The sequence below is a fragment of the Xiphophorus maculatus genome, chromosome 19, assembly GCF_002775205.1.
Source record: "Xiphophorus maculatus strain JP 163 A chromosome 19, X_maculatus-5.0-male, whole genome shotgun sequence".
Taxonomy (NCBI): domain Eukaryota; kingdom Metazoa; phylum Chordata; class Actinopteri; order Cyprinodontiformes; family Poeciliidae; genus Xiphophorus; species Xiphophorus maculatus.
Window position 1 is genome coordinate 18,151,331 of NC_036461.1, and position 20,508 is coordinate 18,171,838.

The 20,508-nt window shown below is 37.1% G+C and overlaps 1 protein-coding gene across 1 annotated transcript in view; it reads left to right on the forward strand.

The window, feature by feature from the left end:
* The first annotated feature begins 1,558 nt into the window (after positions 1–1,558).
* Positions 1,559–20,508, forward strand: part of stag1 (stromal antigen 1) — a 44,208-nt gene continuing 25,258 nt past the window's right edge. The window contains exon 1 of the mRNA XM_023352968.1: positions 1,559–1,734. The gene's annotated coding sequence lies outside the window, so the exon portion shown is untranslated. The remainder of the gene's footprint in view (positions 1,735–20,508) is intronic.

The following is a 20,508-nucleotide window of genomic DNA, read 5'->3' on the forward strand; positions in this document are numbered from 1 at the left end:
ACCGTCTGCCTCTGTGCCTCTCCTCCTATTAGGCCAGAGCGAGCTGCTGGGGTGAGTAATGTGAGCACATCCAGGCTTTATAATTGGGTTTATAACTCATTCAGCTCCTGGCCAAGAGGCCTGGCAAAGATGCTTTGCCAGGCCTCTTGTTTTTCTTCTTTTTTCAGTCTCTTCCAATTCAGGATGAGAGGGAGCAGAAGGCACGGTGCAAAACGTGGAGGTAAATGTCATATATTCCTTGCCATTCATGTGCGATGCACAAACTTTAGCTCTCTCTTGGAATATTGTTTTCTTCAGTTATATCCTGTCATATTTTTTGAAAACGGATAAGAGACCCCAAACAAAACACTTGATTTTGTTTCACATCCGCAGCTGCTGTTGTCACTATTATCAAATATATTTGAAACCATATTTTTGTGTAAGTTTTTTCATTATTGTGCAGGAAAGTTGTCTCAGAGAGAATCAGTTTAAAATTACCTTTCAACAAGGTTTATGAAATAATAAAGCATTGATTAAGCTTATTTTCACCCTTATAAGTACATAATCTATAAAAGGGCCGCTAAAATACAAAAACAAGCAAAAAACTACAGCTAGTAATTGCTGCTATTATTGGTATTATTTTGTTTTGTCAATACACGTAACAATACATATATTAACTTTGAGATCAACAAGATTCATAAAATAAATAAAACCTTCTAGATCATTTTGACCCCAATGACCCCAAGGTGTCAGAGACGATGCATCTTTAAGACATGTTCAATATATATGTAAGCAGAATGCATATGCAGAAGAAAGGGATGACTATAATGATTACCATATGAGCTTATAAAGTAAACAACAATCCTAACATTTCATAAATGTTTTTTTTTTCAAACTTATAATGAAATATTAATAAAATAACTATAGCATGTAACAAGAAACGATAATAAACAGTGTAAAAATATTACAATGAAGTGAGATGCATTAGAATGAAACAGAGAGCATTAGTAGGTACAAGCAAATCCCTAAAAATAAAATAAAAGTTGCCAATGAAGGATAGCTACACAAAAGGAGATAAATTATTATAAAAGAGATTAAAACAAAGGAGGTAAAATGACAAACTGCATTGTGAATAAAAGAAGGACATAGAAAATTAATAAAGAGTGGTTCAAGATAGACATGGCAAAATTTTTGCTGCATATCTATTTTAGCCAAGGTATCTTGGTTTTTGCGGCTGCATTATCATATACGCATAAAAATCGAATACGAAATCGTAATACAGAGTGCATAGTATTTGAGGAGTAAATATTGCTTTCATATAATCTTAATTAGCCTAGTATCTACTCTTTTTACTTGACAGCTGTTTGAAATAGCTTAATAGTATGAGAGACGGGGGCGTCTCTGCTCCTCTGCGCGTCCACGTCACTGTTTTGCTGGCGGGGTCAGCTCAGCTCAGCTCTCCCCAGCAGCAGCTCCAGCTTTCCCTTCCCAGGCTCGCCCCCCGGAGGCGCGTGTCCGCCGCGGCACGGTGTGTCCGCCAGGGGGCAGCTGTGTCTCGGTCTGAGCCTGCGCCGCTCCCGCTGCATCACAGAGAGGAAAATACCACCAGATGGCGGTTTAGGATTGCTGCTCTTATCTCAAGGCGCGGTTCTGCTCGCACGGCCAATTTTCAATATAAATATACCAACTATATTCAAACTAAAATCGTTTGCACGTTTCGGAAGGCAATAACCGGTCCGGCGATGGTCGTTAAAGGTGAGTGTCTTGTGGTTTTGTCGTGTTTTGTGCGGTGGTAACGGAGACGGGGCACGGAATAAAGATGGTGGACACAGACAGGGAAGGCTGGGCGGTTGGGGGATGGGCGCTAGCGGCTAACGGAGGTGAATGTGCTTTCTCTCCCCTCAGTTACATTATATAGCCTAGCGCGGCTATTAGCCTGCGAGCTAGCCGCAATTTTTTTTTCTTTTTTTTTTTTTTTTTTTTTTTTTTTTTTGGGGCCAGACAACTTGTTAGAAGAGCGAGTGTTTGCAGCAGCGCTGCTGTGATTGCCACCAATTGTCACTCGGCGTTATGAGTTTGTCTTGTCAACAAATAAAGAGCTGGGCAGTGTGACGTGTTTATTAGCTGTTTGCAGGCACGATTGAGAGCATCACCTTTCCTCGTTTACCCAGCGTTGTATGAATGTAGAGTACTGGCTTCCTCCTTGTTGTGATTAGCTTTATTGTCAGTTTCCACGCTATTTGCCACGCTGTTGTTGGCACTGTTGTCATCATACTACAGGCAGGTTGCTTTTGCAAACAGAAATACACACACGCACATATAGTTAGTACTTTTTCGTGCACCTTCTTCCCTTCAAGTTGGGTGACTTTTAATACTACATAATAAAACATGTTGCTGTTTGTACATCAGCTAAAAGCACGTGGGTGTTTCCATCTAAAAACTACAAACTGGGAGTCCTGCATGTTTTGCAGGATTATTATGGCGCTCTTTCCCCTTCCCGCCCCCTTCCGTGCGGGAAACAGGCAAACATTGAGCGGGGAAACATGAGTCACATTAGTGGGGGGATGGGCTCCACCAGCCAGCCCCCCTAATGGGGCTTTGGTCCTGACTTCCCTCCACAACTGACCCCTGCTCAGCTCAGCCTTTGCAGTGTTGATAGGAGAGTACCTACTGGCAGCTTCATGAATCTGAGATTGTTGCATAACTGCTTTGTTTACAGTCAGCCATGTGATTTCTCATGCAGGCTTTCCTGGACTACTGTTTGCAACCTGTATGCCTGCCAACTGGTCTTGCGTTCCTCCTTCAGTCTGCACACAACACGCTTAATTTAGGCTGTGGGACAAGTTGCACATATTGTTTTTGTTGTTTGCTTTTTTCTGATTTTTTTTTAGCAGATTTTCTATGCTAAATTTCTGGTTACTAGTTGTATAAAGTTTTGATTGGCTGATATGGTTACTGGCTAATTCAGACACTAGTACATTTTTATGCTTTCTGAACAGATACATTTTTTAGCAAACCGTGTCTTGCTAAAGAAACACTAGAGTTACAGTGCTGTCTATTTGCATCACTTGCAATCGTCTAATTCCTGCAACCTGCGGACGTCTCACTACATCTTTAATTTTGTCCTTTAGAGAGATTTTTTTTTAACTTTTATCTGTGTGATGTACACCTTTAAATCATCATGAATTTCTGTGCCAAAACTTCCAGACAATGACCTGATTTTGTTGTCACACTTTGAGGCTGAATGCGACGCATGTGCTGTATTTTCAGCTTACACGTTTGGCGGTCTTGCCAAACCTAAAAAGGAAGCAAAAAACAAAAGTATAAAAATATTTTTATGGACAGTTTTTCTTTTGAATTCTTATTCATGAAATCCAAGTTGATTTGCATGCAAACCTACGTAAACCATTTTTTTAAATTTAAACATCATCCTCATGTCGTGATGGGTTTTTGTTTGCTAATAGCATTTTTGTGTCTTTTAATTGTAATAATTTTTATTTTAACAAATTTGCTTAGTTGCTTTTGTTGATATGGTGCATTAATTTACATCTGTATATGCTAGAGAACCTCGGGTAGGCTATGACTCAATTCAGACAAGTTGGTACACTTCACTAAATAAGCTGAAACAGCTATGGATTCTTTATTGTGTCATTGGAATAGTGTCATATTCATTTGGATCTGGATATCTTAATAAATCAAACAATGTGTTTTAATCATTGATAAAGCACAAAAGGCAGCATACAAACAATTTCACCAGAAAATTCTAGTTTCAGAAAATCAATCTATTTGTTGTGGAAACTCCAGAATTAAGCCTGTCAATGCTTTAGATGTTTTTGTATAGATTTTCTAAATCTAGATGTCCCATTTCTGGCATTCATGTAATTATATGATCACTTCCTGCTTCCATTTTGTCTTATTTTTTCAGTAAACAAACACTTGCATTTTTTAATGAATGTTTTTTCCCTAATCATTCAATACTTTGGACAACGTATGGCGCCAAATAATAGCCAAGTACTAAAATTTCCTATGCATTTAATTTAAATGTATGTGGTTTTCTGGTTATTTCACAATAATTTAATAGAAAACATATTACTGGGGAAACACTGATGTGAAAATATTAGTGCTTCCCAATATTAATATTGCTGTTATGGCTGAAAACAGATATTTACCAATATTGTAAAAAAAAAATACACACACACACACACACATATATATATATATATATATATATATATATATATATATATATATATATATACTTTTTGTTTTGTTTTGATGCCTTGAACAAAATGTCCGCTGACCACACTTCTTCAGTTAAACTCCCCACAATCCTGCGCTGCATTGCTGCCACTGTCACATGAACAAATACCACATGACCAACCTCCTCCACTCCACCTCCAGTAGCAAACGACAACAAGATGGAAATAAATATAAGCCCAGTTTTATTTATCAAACCGATATGTAAAAAAAAAAAAAAAAGTCTATTATTGCCCAATACCAATGTCATTGCCGATATGCCGTGAACCCTACGTTCTACCTGTTGGCGATCTATAAATAAACTGGATTGGATTGGTCCCTGGTTGGTACAAAAACGACCAAAACGTTACATGTATGAAACGATGAAGGGGAGAAATTACCTGTTCTCACTTCGTAACAGTTAAAATAGCACAGCACAAAGCCTAAGAGGCTGACCAGACTTTCACGTTGAGATCCGGTCCTTGGATCTCAGTTGCGTGTGTCACCGAAGAGCTTGGCAGTGGATCACAGAGGTCAGGGGAAATGAAAATTATGCTGGTGTCATGATGCAAAGTTTACATGTTCTTCTAGCTGATGGGGGTTAGCTCTGTTGTGCCAGAAAGTGTTTTTTTTTCTATTTTTTTCCCCAGTCTTGTAATGACACAACTTAAAAATGTATTTAGTTTGGGTTTCAGCACCATTCCTGTCATACCCACACAATGGTTGACTCTGTTTTATGGCATGTAGTGAAGAATGTTTAGTTGTGCACCACCGTGTCTCTGCCTCAGGCTGTTGAACAGAACAGTTTGAAGTAGATGTTATGTGCATAACGTATGAAAGGTAGCTGGTGTGAAGAGCGTCTTGGTGTTTAAACCTTTGGACAGTGCACAGGTAACAGAAATAGTGAATGTTTCCCAAGTCGCTTGGCTGCGTGCCCGGAGGATTTCCACAGAGAGCTGATAAACAACCGAGAATCACATGGCAAGACTCATTAGAATAGACACATCAGGAAGTGGGTAATGTTAAATAATAACCTGCTTTGAATATATTAGATGTGTTTTTAAAGGGATTGTATGGAGGCAGCTTCCCTTTAGTAACTCACAAAGATAAGCTGCTTAATGAACAGTACTTAACTGTAATGAGGTGCAATGTTGTTTATAGATTTGAATGAGTGGAATGGACTACAGTACATGATCTGCTTTATAGAGGCTGACTTTTGAGCTGAGAGTTTCATGTCCGATTTTTATATATATATATATATTTTATGTTGGAGCCTGTATATGATAGAATAATGATTTAGCCCAGGGGTTTTTTTGTAATGGGGTTGACATTTGTCAGAATGTATCAAATGGTGACCTTGATTCAACATGCTGGCTAAAAGAAGAAGTCTTTCCTGCTTGTTCCTTTGGCCAGCCTGTGTTGACTGTGAACACAGTCACAGAAATGACAGAAGATAAACAAATACTGTCATCACTGGTCTGTTCATACATGAGTCAAATGTTGGTTTAAGAAATACAAAAGCAGTTTATAATGGATTCTCTTTCAGTTATGCTTCATTTAGACATAAGAATAATGAATTGGCTTAATTTTCAATATAGTTTTATGAGACTAAGATGTTTTCCAATAATGTTTTGCAAAACCTTGCAAACAGTAATTTGGATTTATTTGATGATATATGATTTTAAAAAAGATAATGATTTGCATCAAAATGGACACTTCACAACATAAGGAAAATATGTAATTGTGATAGCATTGCAAAATACAGTGACATTGATTACAATTAACCTACCTTTTCCGCACATGTCACTTTTCATTGCAGTTCATTTTAGCCATTTTCATCTTCTCAAACTGGAATAACTATAAACAAACATCCAGGTCTTCCCGTTCCTTGCAGCGAATTATCTGATCAATACAAATCAAAACATTGATAGTTCTAAAAATTCAAACGACATGGTAAGTATGCCAGGAACAAAACCCTCTTTGACTCACTTCATTTGAAAAGTCAGAAGTGCTGTTTGGAAGTATTTGCTCACAGGAAATGCCAGATGATGTCGATAAGGCCTGCTCTACGGCGAGGTCACTACAAACTCACACACCGACGCTCTGATTTTTATGAGGTATTTAGAAATGATAATAAACGTTCCAAGCGTCAAACTTGCTGAACAGCTCAAATTCACTTTATGTGTTTCATTATTAGCAAGTTGTTGAAAGTCTCATTTCGGCTCTTACTCCACTGGTGGGTAAATGACTCATGGTTGGTACGAAACGTCCTGTTGCTCAGACAATCTGAAGTACAAGAGTAGAAAAAGATGACAAGGCGAAATGACCTGCGCTGCCCAGTATGCTTCTGAATCATAAAGGAATTGATGTGTGGCTAATAGTAAAACTAAGAACTACAGCGGGCGCACGTTTTATGTGTTAAACCTTTTGATTTTAATAATGTTTAGTCAAGAATTTTATCTTCAAACTTTTTTTTTTTTAATTACTCAGACTGTGGCAAACAGTTGGGCCAGAATTTATTAAGAGCTCTTGGCATCCTTCCTCGTCTGCTTTAATTGATCATCACAGAAAATATGTTTCAGAATTACCATTACCACCACAGCCCTATTAAGCTGTGGTGCAAGTCATTGTTTAGTCTGTCGAGAAACCAGCTTTCCAGTTATGGTTGTGAGCTGGATCATTAAAAAGATATTAAATTTAAAGCAAGTGTTAGCTTGTTTGCTCCTTTGCATCATGAAAGAAACATTTTTATTTAAATTGCTGCTGACTTCTTACAAGGATTTCTACCAATTAAGACAATAAACTACATACACTATCATTGATTGGAAAAACCTGGACTGCATATTTGGAAAACATAAAGTGTTGTTCTTTAAAATATTTTCTGATGACTACACAGCGGACTCTGTTTATTCACTGTTCTGTTTTTGTAGATTTTTCTGTGAAACATTACTTCAAATTATTTGTGTAACATTTTCCTGGTCAGAAATATATATATATATATATATATATATATATATATATATATATATATATATATATATATATATATATATATAATAAATTTATTATTATTTTTACTTATTTTTAAAATATTTGACAGAAAATGCAGTTTGGAAAGCTGAAATACTTAAGTGTGATTGTACATGGCACGTTATTGGCTTGCATGTTCAAAGCTGCCAATCCAGAAGCGGCATTCATTTTTCATCGTGTCGCTGATTGGCTGGAACCAGATAAGGAAGACATTGGATGTTAGCTTTGGTGGTAATGATAAGATTGTTTCCACTGTGCATCTTAATGCATATTAAGGTATATTTGGTGTTTAAACTATTAAAATAGGAAGTTATAATCATTTTAGCTATTCACTTCCAGCTCTGCTACCTGCCTCCAATGAATACTAAGGGTCTACTGCATCGATTAGTTAATCTAGATCTTACGTCCTTTTCCATCATCACCATATCCTAAGCCTTTCAACTTCGTAATTAAGGTTAGACACAAAACAAGTCCATCTAAGACTAAAACAGTTTGAATGCATGAAACATGAGGTGCAGTACAATATGTATTTTTTCTACTTGCTTTTAGAGAACGCTGCTGCCTCTTTTGTACCAATATGCAATCACTTAATGCTTGCTAAAGTAATTCTTTCATCTCTGGGCTTTCCTTGCTCTGTGGTTTCCTGTACCGTAATCAGCTGTTGACTAGAAATGAGCAATATTGCTGCAAAGCCACCTCATTACAACATTCTGCATAGAGAGTCAGGCTAAAAGACTCCAGGGGATAGAATTGTATTAGAGGGTTGATGAATGTGTCCACTTGCTTAGTTTCCTTTGCACTCTGAAAGGCGTATATTTTGGATTTGAGCAAGCTAGTGGTGTGTGTCTCAGTGTTATCTGATGCTTCAGTTGCATGTCATGTGGTTGCAACCTTGCAGGTTGTCATAGACTCTGAAATCTAAAGAGTAATTAGCCGTGGATTAGAGCTGTTGCAGCATTGTGAGGTCGTCTTGAATGGCAACAGAGTCTGATTATTTCTTTCGGTTTTAAACTTTTATTCTCTGAGCTGGAGAGAGAGGGAACAGCACACTGCGCAGGATAAAGTACAGGGTGATGGCTTATAAGGAAAACCAAAGAAATACTGCTGAATAGATACATGCAAAACTATAAAAAAAACAAAAAAAAAAAAAAACTGATGGCACTGTATCAGTTAATAACCATACTTGTGCTAGCTTCTCTTCACAAAGCATTTGTTTCTTATTTCCACAGGATTATTTGCATGTCAAACAGCACTGTGTGGTTTTGGTGAACTAAGCCCTGTGATTGCTTTTGTCAAACAGCCAGCGATGTGAGAATAGTAAGAGATTACTTAGATTAGTGGGTGTGGGTTAGAAATTGGCAGCCCCACTTGAAAAGGAAAATTGCCTGTTGTCAAGAAACGGCAGTTGTGTTGACATAATGATGGGTCAGATTACACGATTGCACCAGATAGCACGGTTATTACCATTATTCAAGCAAAACTTGAATAATCAGAGTACTTGCTAAAGGACTTGCTCCTCAGTTGTCGAGTGAAGCACTAATGATTTAAGGTGTTACTTCTCTTTGTGAGTTTTGCAGATGTGTGAGCTCTCGCCGGTATCGCTGTGTGGTTCTGTGGTTGCTAAGTTAAGCAGGGTACTTTTACCTGTTTGCTTGTGAAAGCCAAACTGATTCTAATTTGAAATGTAAAACTATTAATTTCATTATCCAAAGAGATTTTTTTTAAGCATAATTACCATAGATGTAAAGAGATTTCCCTGTGTTGTTTTTGTGTTTATCAAATACTTAACAGTATTGGCAAACAGAAGCGTAAATTAGATCAGCATTAACGTCGGTTTCTGCCGATATTAACGTGACATTCATTTTTTTATCGTCTCGATATTAGCTCCATTGGTAAAACTGGGACAATATCAACAACTGATGTTTATGTGCAGTGGAGCAATTTCAGATAATATAAACATCTCAAATTTTCATATTGATATAAAGCTCAATGGTCTATTCTGCCCTTTTTGCCTGCAATGAGAATCCTATTTTATAAGTTTCTGAGTATGTAGACAGTTAAGTATTTATAGGTTCATATACATTTCCAAAGTTTTGGTCTTGCTGGTCACCATAATCTTATCACTGTACTTTTCCTGTTCAAGATAAAAAGAAAGCCCATGAAATTTAAATGTATAAAGCCCATCATTAGTTGGAAGAGGTTTGTAATTTACGTTTTGAAATACGTGGTCAAGTCAACACCAAATATGTCTTGGGTTGATTTTAAAGAAAAATGGTTGCGTATTTGGGTCTAATTCTTCGCAGATTCTATTGCCACTGTCTGATGCCTAATTAGCTTGCAAGCACATGGTGGAGAACAGCAGTATATTGCTGTAGTAAAGATTTTCTGTCTGTGGACATTTCATAGCGGGATGTCAGGAAGCAACTGAAGGATTCCCCTTTACTTCAACTCTTAAATGTCAGTTTATGTGGGATGTTTTTGTTCTGCAGTGGTCAGCGCCAACCGACATGACTTAGTAAGGAAAACCCTTCAGCTGTGGAAATGTACCCACAATGGGCAGAGCTTAAGATCTGGACCACAGAGTAGGGGAAGAAAAGAGCTCCTGGTGGCTGGAATTGGACAGTTTTCAGCTCAACTGGCCTCAAAAACATAATCTAGTCCCTGATCAGCCAACACACCATATATAAAGACTAGCAGGTCGCAGCAACAGCAGCACTTTTTTGTTGTAAAAGTTGTTACTGCGGGGATAACACTCCCTCCCCAGTTATCTGTTTTCATTGTCAGTGAGGTGTTTTCAGATGAGGCACAAAAGCTGTAGGAACCTATTTAAAAGCAAACTGTTTTCCACTCGGGCATATTGCCTTCTGATTCTGCCTGCTGCAACAGGGAGCTGCTCTTAATTCCCTTAACATTTCCTATTTTTCCAGTTCAGGTTGGTTTTTACCTGGAAAAGTAGATAAAGAAGTATTTATTTTTTGTGCTTTCATCCTCGCTGTTATGGAACGTGTTAGACTTCTCAGAACGACTTTGGTAGAAAGAAATATTTTGAATACTGTTAATTAGGATGTTTAGGAGAAATCTGAATTGATTAAATCACTATTTAGAGGTCATACATTCATAAAAAGTGGAAATCAAATATTTTGCCAAAATCTCTGATTGGTTCGTCTCCACTTAGAAGAAATAACGACAAGCATAATTAACTTCATGTGTCGATTTTACATAATTGTCAACATGAAAGGGGTAACTAGAATGTGCTACAGATGACTGGCCAATGATTGTAAGTCAGTAATACACATGGAGTCAATAACGGTTTGAAATTGTTGCACATGAAACCAAAAATATCAGTTTAAAGGTTGTACAAAAAAGACTAGCATCTGTTCTGCGTTGGTAATATTCATAATAATATTTATAATATTATAAAAATATTTATAATAATAATAAAAACATAAAGAGTTTTCCTTTATGTTTGTGAGAAAGAGATTTGATTTTAACATTGATTGCAAAGTTTGAATTTCTACCTGTGGTACCTAAAGCACGGTCCAGTATTAAATCGATAAAAGGAAGGGCTATGATGATGCATTTTTAATCTCTTTTTGATGTGTTAAAGTTTAAAGGCAGAGATTTATATTCTGCTTGTAGAGAATCAAGGGTTTCACACCTGAGAGATGAATAGATCCATTTGTTGGCTTGGTAGGAATTTAATTTGTTTTTTCATCTTTATGGCATCCAGATCTAAACTTGGCCCCTGACCAGGTCTTTAAATCCAGAAAATGTCATTTACACAGTGGAGGTTAACAACCAGTGTCAAGCCACGGCCTACGATGTAGCACTGTTTGTCTTGCCAATCAGTATTATTTGTCTTACTAAGTATTGATTCACTTGCTTGTGCCAAGTCAATTCTCAGGCTACTGGAGAGAAAATGCAGTGGATACAAAAAGATAAATAGTGCAGCAGAGTGTTGATGTAGATCAAACTCTCACAGATCTACATGATTTCTTTAGCAGTACTATAGTTATTAAAAAGAAAAAATATATATATTTTGGGAAAAAAACTTTAGGGAAGTTAAAGATTTCAAGTTTTTGGGGTAGGGTAAATGTTTCAGCACTGCATAAATCCCATTAAGGTTTTGTAAAAGTGGAGAAGAGATGGTTTGAATTTATTGACCTTTTTTTTCTACTTCCAATGACTAATCTAATTGTAAGGATCGTTTTTGACACTTCATGTAATTATATGATGCATAGTGGCTGGTGAGAGCACTGTTATAGTTCAATAAATATAGGTGTGAATCCAGTAAATAAATGAAAAATGCATTTACGTGCTTGTAGTAATGCAAATGTATGATGATGAGCACATTGAAAGACTGCTTAATTGCACAACACAAGTTGTGGAGTTGACTCTTGGAGGTCTTGTTCTTCTGGCTTGTAGAGAAAAATTAATATTGTGTTTTAAAAAACAACTTTCCATCTCTCAAAATGTCATTTACAGAAATCTCACTTCTATATTTCTAAATAAAGAAGAAATGGGATCAAATCAGCTCTGAGCACTAAGACTGCAGCAATCAAGTATGTTAGTAGTGAAGAATTATGTTTATTAGGTATTCATATATGTTAGCAAGACAGACATTTGTGTTTGTTTTATTATTTCTTTTAAGTCCGCTTCTTGGCAGTGGATCTTGTACAGTTAAAGTCTGTTTATGCTTGCCACATTTGTAAAGAAAATGCATTCGTCCGTCGAGTATGTGGGTTGCACCCATCATAACTTGCAAAGTCCTCCCTGCCAGTGCCAAACAGCTTTCGGTGTCACAGTGTGATGGTGTTGGGTGCCATCTCCCTAAGTGGAAAAAACAAGGCTTGCCATCGTTGGAGGCAATCTCGGAGACATATTAATAAGATTCCTCAAGTATTGGTAGTCCTGTTTCTCCGCATTCTGGTAGTGAACCCTGTCCTTAGAGATGTCAACACTCAGTCGCTTAGAGCACGGTTTATCAGAGGCTACCCCAGATTTGGTAAATTGAGAGGAGGAAATGCGCCCTAAGTCCCATCGATCAGATAGATTATGCCGTTTGTGTCAGAGTGACCAACACAACCACATTGCAGCAACTTTCAACAAATGCTGATCGGAAAAACAACTCCAATCAAGAGTCAATAGCAGAATAAGCTGCTTGGCATTGGCAGATAAATGTTGACAAGTTTTTTATGACTACAGCCCACAAACGCAAATCTCCTGCTTAACTTACAAATACTTTTTTCTCATGAATGCGGTGCTATTTGACAGCATTAATACAGATTAATAGATATAGTAAGATTTACATAAGATATAAGATTTGGAACCACCTAATTCATGATAGTAAGGAAAACCCACATAGGAAACTATACATTTGGTCAAAAGCCATGTCTAAGCACAGTTATTTGAGTTGCTCAGATTATTCAACCTTAATCTAAAGCTTTGACCTTTCAGTAGCAGATTTAGCCAATTTCATTTACTTAATAGGGCCTATAGATAACACAATTTAAAATATTTTGTTTGAGTTTATACTTTAGGGGAAAATGTGACATCACGGTGTGGTAGAGAGAGAACAGGCCCAGTAAAACAAGGTTTTATTGCTTTTAGACAAGACACAATCACAAATTTGAGTTGGGACTTTTTATTAGCATATAATTTTGCCACTTTAATCATTAGTCTGTGTGTGTTCCTTCAAGCATATAAACTTCCTACCACAACTGTGTAATTTGGAAAAACCAATTTGGTCTCGCAGCAGTGCGTGTTGATCGTCATTTCTGTGAAGTGTCGAGGTGGGATGTTATGTTAAAAGGCTGTGAAACTGTTCAAAACACGATTCCCTGCGACTCTCGATGGCAGCAGACCCTTTGTGTTAATAGTTGGAATGAACTTTGTCATTATCAACCCATTCTGTGAGTTGGAGGGGAATCTTTAGATTCGCCAGCTTGATAAGCTTAGATAACACAGTGGCAGAAAAGATCAGCCGTTTCACTTCCACCTATGGGTCAAAACATGTCATATAGTAACTCTCGTTTCTTGACTGGCCAGTCACAACTTGATCTCTTGTTCCACCACTAATGAAGATAATACAGATCATGGGAATCTGTTTTAAGATTTTTAAATGTATCTTGACAGCATTTGCCTCTCATTCATTTTCTTTTTACTTCAAATGGTCCTCAGGCTGAGATGCTTTTTACTTCTTAGACCTTTTTTTTAATCAGCAGTCCTTTAACCTCATCTTGTAATTTTTATAACTGCACTCTGTAACAGAGTAGTGATCCCCCCCCCCGCCCCCCGTTTCGCTGCCAGAACATTATTGCCAGTCAATGGTATCCCTCCCCCCCCCCCTTCTCGACATCTGCCTGCTCACATTAGCAGGCTTGTCCCGCTCCGGTGAAATAGTCCACATTCCGTCAGATGATTGGAAAGTAATAATGGTGTGAGGGTTTAAATGGCTTTCGCAGCGAGCATGTGTCAGTCTGTGTGTTTTTGTGTTTGTGCTCCCATCTTGCTTGTTTCTCACGTTCGGTTAGAAGTTGTCATGAAGAAGATTGAAAATTGGGCCAAGGTGACAGAGAGAGCCAGAAAACCGATGAGAGAAGAGGGAATTATTGTCTTTCTACTCCATTGGCTTTCTGGCTGCTTCTTCCTCATTTGCCTTACTGTTAGGCTTTTCGTGAGTTAACCCCTAGATCTGTTTACATCCCGCTGCATCCCGTCTTCTATCATTTTGATAAATTTTCCATCCCTCACATACTTTCTTTTAATCTGTTTTGTAAGAGTTTTGCGATCCGTGTTTTATTCTGAGATGACTCTTAAAATGTTTTCTTCTTTTCTTCCCTAGCAGATTTTCATCAGCCTTCATCCACCTCCCCTCTGCTCTGCTAACATTGTGTGCTGCCGAAAATGAGTAGACAGTAGTTTGTGGCTGTAGCAGATGGATCTGTGTGTTTTGTGTGAGCACACACCCACGTGGCTGTGTGTCTGACAGCCTTTCCGTGTCAAACGGGTAATCTCCTGTGTGACATAATCGTAATCTGGTTAAACCAGGCGTCTACAGTTGGGACCCCAAGGCTGTTTGGTTTCCATGTGTAAAGAGGATGCAGACGCGATAAAATTCACCCATTTGTCTCGATGATTCAGCTCATAACTGGACCGCAGTGGGACCCAGTTACTGCAAGTCACTGTGGTCAGCTTCATTTGTGGGGGGCTTTTAAAGGTCTAAAAAATGTATGATGTTTTATTTTTTTTAGTATTGTGGTTGAGTTTTGTGAAATTCCTACCTCTTGGATGGGAGTACTTGTACACTAATAATTAATAGTATAAACCAGTTTCACTTGACTCTAGGTCAGTTCTCCTTTGTGTATCCTCATTTCACTTGGTCAAATAGTTTTTAATGGTGTTAGTCTAAAATTTTTGCTATAAAATAATCATTTATTTGCTTTGTTTTTGTGGCCTATTCATAAAGTAAGCAAAATTGAAATGCACTATTGATTCTGTTGCAGCTATTCTTAGCATTTCTGTGTAGGAAATGACAAATAAACATTTTAGAAAAGTTTCTGGTTAAACTTTTGAATTCCTAAAGTGGCCCAACCTGATTTAGATTTTTGAATGTATCGTTACAGTCCTAATTATATAAGAATAATAACAGAACTGTGGAAAAACTTGGGGCAACTAAAATTTGATGAAGAAAGGCCGTCCAATGCAAGCAGTGCAAAACGTTAGCCTTTATCCGTTATTATGGAAATCGTAACAGGAATTGATTTAAATGTTCTAGTTTCCAGAAAACTTTGCATCGCACTCGCAAGGTTTCCCCAAGAAAACTTGCTAAGCCCAGTGGTTGGGTGCTGGGCAGTCATTCATCCAGCGGCCCGTCGTGTTTTTAGTTAAAAAATGTTTAAAGTTGACGGAAAATTTGAAAATATCACTTGATAATTATCTGCTGTTGAAAGATTGGAAGATTAATACATGAACACCAACAATGAAGTCTTTAAAAAAAATGCAAACATTTAAAAAATACCTAAGTAAATAAGCAATGCTTAGCCTGGTGGGGCCACAAGTAATGCCTGGTGGGCTGCCAGTCTTATAAAACACTCAGCAAAACCCCACACTCTATTAGGAGTGGGCATTTATTGCATCACTTACCATTTATAGTGAACAATTTCTTGTAAGAGCTTGAATTTTCTTGATAGATCAATTAATGTTTAAAAACAAACAAGATTATCTAAAATATTATTTTTACCATTTTCTCCACTGTTTGTTCGACAACAGCATTTATAAATGTCAGTAAATTCTAAAATATGGCTAAATACAGTTACTATGCGCAGTTAAACAGTATTTGTTTGTGGCGCTATGAATGTCTGTGCCACAAATAAGTATTAAACAGGTTTTTTTTTATTGCCATTTTTATCTTTATAACAGCACCACAAAATACAAGTTCATATAACTCACCCCTACTCTCTGTTTCCATTTCTATTGGTATGAATATTTGTTTGGGTCAGTTCAGTCTCCTGAAATATGAGGAGAGACTGAGGGGTCCTCTTTATCCTGAAGAGATCAGGGGTTTTTGATCAGAACCCCTGATCAAAAACCAGAGTACCTCGTCCTACCAAACTGTCCCAGTGGGAGTTAAATGTGGATTTTCCAAAAGTGACGTATTATGAAGTATGTCTCTTCCTGTGGAGTGTCAGGCCATTCGTTCCGACTCTGGGAGAGCTGGCAGATATTGTTTTAATCCATCATTTGCGTTAACACAGCTGTGTTTCCACACATTATTTTTTTGCCAGTAGGTCTGAAAGCATAAAATTGTAGCAAGAGAATGTTGAGCTTGGAAGCAGCTGAGTTTGTTGTTTTTTTTTTTTTTTGCCACATTATAGTATTAAAAGTTATTGATTGCTTTATGATTTGTACTTTCATCATCAAAAATTTCACTTTTTTCGTAGCGGGCCGGGGATGTTTGAACCGTGTGTACTCGTTCCTTAGCTTCCTGCCTGCTGTTGTGCTCTGTTTCTGTTCCCCCTTTTCCACAAAAACCCTCAATGATGGTGTATTTCCCATGCGGTATTCCTCACAGGTGCAGAGTATCTGGCTTAGATCTCTATTCTCTATTCTGTTGACTTATTTCCTTTGACTAAAATGTTACACCTTGTCCAACTGTCTGGCTGGAATATGAACTAAAGTCGATGCGTTGCACATAAGAGGAAGTAAATGTTTACTTTGTGGAATGACATTAGCCAGGTTCGTACTGCTTGCTGCAGTTTTTTGTGATGCACACAGAGAGATTGGTGGACAAAATTGTTGAACTCAGGACTCAGCAGTCGGTAAATTAACCAGTCAAAGGCCATTGCAGTGAAAAGAACTTAAAATAGAAGCGGATTCTGACACTATGGCTGCTCAGTTATGTAAAAAAAGTCACAATTTCACAAGATTTCCCCCAAAAAACTTGCTAAGTCTGGTGGTTGAATGCTAGGGTAGTCATTCATCCAGTGGCTCGCCATGTTTTTGAGTTACAAAATGTTTAAAGTTGACAGGAAATTTGAAAATATCACTTGTGTTATCAAAAGATTGGAAGATTAATACCTGAACACCAACTATAAAATGCAAACATTTTAAAAAGACAAAAAAAAAAAGGCAACGCTTAGCCTGGTGGCCCGCCAGGCTTATAATACACTGGGGGAAACCCTGATTTCAAGTATTTTGATTAATACTGAAATTTATTCAACTCAACTTCCTATTGAGTTTCAGAGTATGCTGCAGTTATTTTAGCACTTAGCAAAATAAGACGAATATAAGACAAATTTGACAGGCATAAATAGAACAGATTCACAGATTTTTTTCTATTTTTAAATTTAAGTTAGGAAAATGTGAAGTTCCGGTCAAAGGCCAGTGTTCAACATATCATTGATGGTTCCATGCTTGAATTCACACAACTTAAATTAATTAGTATTAGTAGCAATTCATCGACCAACTGGCATGTGGATTGGCAAATATTATATTGTTTTATCAACACTTGTGAAAAAATATATTAGGAGAAAAATATACAAGTAAAATTGTAATTTATAACAACTTAAACCAAAATCACCGATTTTGGTAACCCACCGCCCCCAAACAAAAAATGGACAGTATTTTTTATTTTTTTTTAAATCGTTCAAAGAGGAACGTTATCATTGGTGAGGCTGTTGACTGTATTCAACAGATTTACGACCAAAGAGCCTTAAGAATTTTAAGATAATTTCAAGAGATAAAAAAATTCTACAATTAAATGTTTATTTTAAGTTAATTAAAATTGACCAGTGATTAAAACTAGACAGTTTTCTTTTTCTTGGCTTTGTCTAGTGATCCATAATCAAAATCTGATTCTTTTCTTCTTTTTTTTTTCACAATGAGATATATCGAAAGAACTTCAGGATAAAGAGGACAGACTTTCTTATCTGATTGTGGCTGCAGGTTTTTAGTTAGATAAACTAACTGGCTTTGATTATGAATAGCAAAAAATATATTCTGTTATGCACAAGATTTATAGGACTCTCTTTTGCTCAAATAATATAGTTTTGAACCTGGATAGTTACATTAAGCATATCACCTTTAGTTTTTTTTTTTTATCTGTATCAGATTTCAGCCATAAGAGCAATGATGTCAGACAGAAAGATCGAACTGTTCTAGTTTTATTATATTCAGAACTGCATATACTGTCCAGTTAGACTGAGTTATTAAAGTACAGAGTGTCAAGCAGAAATACTGATTTGCTGTCAGGTTTAAGTCTTTCCTGCAACCCTTGTCAGTGAGAGATTTTATTTTACTGCGGCTCTCAACTCTTCTCTTGTGACCTTGATGCTTTAAGTACACTGGGTAATACATTTGCTTTAAACAAATTCTAAATCGCCATCTGATTTTGCTCGTTTTCTACTGAGGCACACATGGACGTGTTCCTGCTGCCTGTCAGTGAAATCCTCCTTAAATCCCAAGACTCGTCTCGTATAGAGCTTGGCAAAGTGACACGATCACATTAAACTGCATATAACAAGGTGGTGGATGGGTGTGAAATGACAAACGTCGGTGCTGGTTGCAGTATCTGCTCATACATATGTGGTAGTGAAAATCACTACCACATTCAATCAGGACATTTGCTTTGTTTTGTTTATTTGCAGCACTACTCAAATTGTTATTGAGTAGTGCATTTGTAGCACTTTATTACAGTGCTACAAATGTTTTTAGACCGAACTGTCTGGATTCTGGTTCAGTCCAGACGGATGTAATGAGAAACAGGACAACTGTGATTGCAGCTGTAAGTGGTGCAGACGTTAAGTTTTCTACCCATGTTTTATCATTTCATTTTGTACTAACTCTCAGACTTTGCGTCAAAGCATTGTGTTGTTACAAATTACTGTTAAGTCAAGTATCTGCACTTCTGATTCGGAAATAAAGAAGCTGCTTCAGAGTCCTTTGAAGTTAATTTTTATCTGCAATTAACTTTTAATTGCATGTTTAAGCTACTGTTAAAAAAGTAAAGTATCTCAAATTGAATAAATAATACTATGTTTGATTCAATATAACATAATGTTCTGTGTGAGTCGTTTTTGTCCCCAAACTATCGGGACTCGTTTTTGCAGCTTAGCCACTTTTCATCCAATCTAGAGTTAACTGAGTTTTTACGTTTTGTAAAAGTAGCAGTAATTTACTCACAATTCTTCTTTTCATTTATTTGCAAAAATATTTGAAAAGGCCACTCCTCAAATCTTCTGAGGATTTTCTCATGTAGTGAAATTGCTGAAGTGGTTTGCCAATACTGCATCTGTTTTGATAGGACTCTTTGATAAGGCAAGTCATAGCATGTTTCGTTATGGTTCCAGTAAATTGTAAGCTGACTAAGCTTTTGGGAAAATATTTTTCCTGTTTGTTTTAGAAATCCTATATCCATTTTAAAAACTTTAAAACCATCTTATCCAAACAATATTGATTTTTTAAATGTATCTATTTATTTTGATAGCTGCACTAATCAGTGGAACAAATACTAAAATTCACACTTTGCAAAATACTATTTTTTTATGATTTGCAAACATCATCCAGCAGTGTTTATCACGAATCATAATGCATTTCACAGTAACAATAAACTGCACTGGAGATGTTACATATACTGTTAACGAGCAATCTGAGGGTGAACGCTCTCACTCTCCACTAATGGGATGATCCCTCAATCCAAAAGCTCCACAAAGATTCAACTCAATTAAATCCTTTTAAATCCACCCAGGCTAAAGTATTTCTTGACCTGCCTGTGTTTACCTTTGACACGGCAGCGTTAATCTTTAGAAGCAAATCTCTTGCTCGCCGATGCACTCGATCCTGACACTTTTTTTCTCTCTCTCTTGCTGCATCTTCGTTCTGCCTAGTGTGTTGTTAACAGTGCATTGCAGACAGTTCACAGTCTGGTAGGTGAGAGCAGATGCAGAGCGAGGTTTACAGTTACAGATAACGGCTGAGGCTGATGTGGGTCAAATTCTCCCAAAGCTTGAACTGTCTGGATAAATGGGTTTTTAGGAGGGGGGGAATTTATAAGTGTTCAATTCCTGGTGAGCTGAAATTACTGTTTGAGAAATGTAGAGAGTTTGTTGCTGTGGAAACCAACGTCTAAGGTGATAGGTGTCAATTTGTGCAGCCAGGTTTGCATGCCTCATATCTCAAATCACACTAAAGTATCAAGGTAATGCCCCTTAGCTTGAGATTGATCTAGCATCTGCTTGGCAAGTCTCGTCTCTACTAGCATTGAGTAGAAACGAGACTGTAAAGGAAACTTAAGCTGGTTTTGTCATGTGGCCAGTCACATCCCTCCTTAGTTCATATCTACAGTGTAAAGTAAACACCCTTCTTCTGCTTTTAAATTTTTTGTTATCACTATTAAATGTTTCAGCTATCCAAACAAATTCTAATTTGAAAGATAATTTGAGGAAACACAAAGTGTAAGTTTGAAATGATTATTTCATTTCTTAAGGAGAGCAACAACTACCATAAAACATTTTCAATAACTGGTAATGTGTCTTTTACACCACTGGGTAGAGATTTTGTCCCACTTTTCTTCGCAGCATTGTTTTTACTAACATTGGAAGATTTCCAATGTGAACAGGATGCCTCGGGTCCTCCACTGCATCTCTGTTGAATTAAATATCTAGCTTTGACTTGGACTCCTAAGCCTTCATGTAGTTTACTTTGAGCCATCCAGAGGTGGGCTTGCTGGTGTCTTTCCCAATAACATAACTCAACTTAGGAAGA